At 36.0% G+C, this 1,642-nt stretch overlaps 1 protein-coding gene across 1 annotated transcript in view; it reads left to right on the plus strand.

Annotated features, from left to right (window-relative positions):
- The window catches only part of LOC106529115 (patched domain-containing protein 1), a 16,527-nt gene that overhangs the window by 5,686 nt on the left and 9,199 nt on the right, over positions 1-1,642 (plus strand). The window lies entirely within an intron of this gene.

Consider the following 1,642-nt stretch of genomic DNA (forward strand, 5'->3'; position numbering starts at 1 on the left):
ATCCTGTTCTATCAAAGCCTTGCAACCATCAAAGTATCAAGACTGTGCAATCTGAAAAATGAAACAAGTAAATAATATCTAGACAAAAATGGGGAGGGCAGAGTAAAACATTAACATATTAAGATGAAGGATTTTTAAATCAGAAATTAATTTGGAGGCAGGTCTCCAAATGGGTAGATTGTGGAGTGCTGGTACATTTTAGAAAAAAAACATTTTTGATAAATTGAAATGATTTTGGATCAAAATCCTGGCTGTTTGACGTATATTAATATGATGAATTGTAAGGTCGGTAGGTAGGGCTTGGTGAAACAGACACTAAAAGGTCAGGCTGCAGAAAAATGCTGAAATTGATTAGGTAAAAGCTTGTTTAAAGAGGTGTGTTTTCACCAATATTTGAGGCAAAAAGCACAGAATGAAAAACATTTTTTATCCAAAGTGAAAAAGATAAAACCACTATAACATTTATAATCATTATTTGTTTTCAACAGTCTTTGCGTAACATTCACAATGACAGGGGTTAGTCAATGAAAGTGAAACAGCTGGTTTTAGACCATAACATCCTTTCAGACAGCTTCCTCTTGCGTCCACAGTTAATCCTGTTGGATGTGGTTGGTCCTTCTTGGTGGGATGCTGATATTACCCTGGATACTGTGGCTCTTGATCCATCACAAAGACTTGCTGTCTTGGTCACAGATGCACCAGCAAGACGTGCACTAACAATTTGTTCTCTTTTGAACTCTGATATGTCACCCATAATGTTGTGTGCATTGCAATATTCTGAGCCAAACCGTGCTCTTACCCTGCTAATTGAACCTTCACATTCTGCTCTTACTGGTGCAATGTACAATTAATGATGATTGGCCACCAGGCTGGTCCAATTTAGCCATGAAACCATAGACAGGTGTTTCAGTTTCATTTTGTAACCCCTGTACTTAATTTATTAAATAATGACAGCCACTGTGACTAAAAAAAAACTTAAAAAATACCAATTGGCAGTTCTTTTACGACACAAATTTGACAAATCTTTCTGACTCTGTATTGATAAAATTTGTCATTAATGGGGTGTGAAAGTTTGGACAGCCTTGTTAATTTTCCTGATTTACCTTTATAAATCACTGATTATTTGGACAAAAAATCATTTAAATATATCATATAGGGGACAAACACAGTGATATTTTAGAAGTGAAATGAAGTTTATATGTTTTACAGAAAGTGTGCAATAATTGGTTAAACAAAATTAGGCAGGTGCATAAATTTGGGCACCAAAAAAAACCTTAACTCAGTATTTAGTAGCTCCTCCTTTCACAGAAATAACATTCTCTAAACACTTCCCACAGCTTCAAATGAGAGTCTGATTGTGGCTGAAGGTATTTTAGACCATTCTCCTTTACAAAACATCTCTAGTTTGATGCTTTCTGAGCATGGACAGCTCTCTTTAAGTGACACCACAGATTTTCAATAATATTCAGGTCTGGGACTGAGATGACCGTTCCAGAATGTTGTACTTGTTCCTCTGCATGAAGGCCTTAGTAGATTCTGAGCAGTGTTTAGGGTCATTGGGCCTCATGCAAGAACATGTTCATATTTTTATCCTAAATTTCTCTTACTTTTGTTCGTACAAAGGGTTCGTACGAACATGTCA

Source organism: Austrofundulus limnaeus, unplaced genomic scaffold (genome assembly GCF_001266775.1).
Source record: "Austrofundulus limnaeus strain Quisiro unplaced genomic scaffold, Austrofundulus_limnaeus-1.0 Scaffold423, whole genome shotgun sequence".
Classification (NCBI taxonomy): Eukaryota; Metazoa; Chordata; class Actinopteri; order Cyprinodontiformes; family Rivulidae; genus Austrofundulus; species Austrofundulus limnaeus.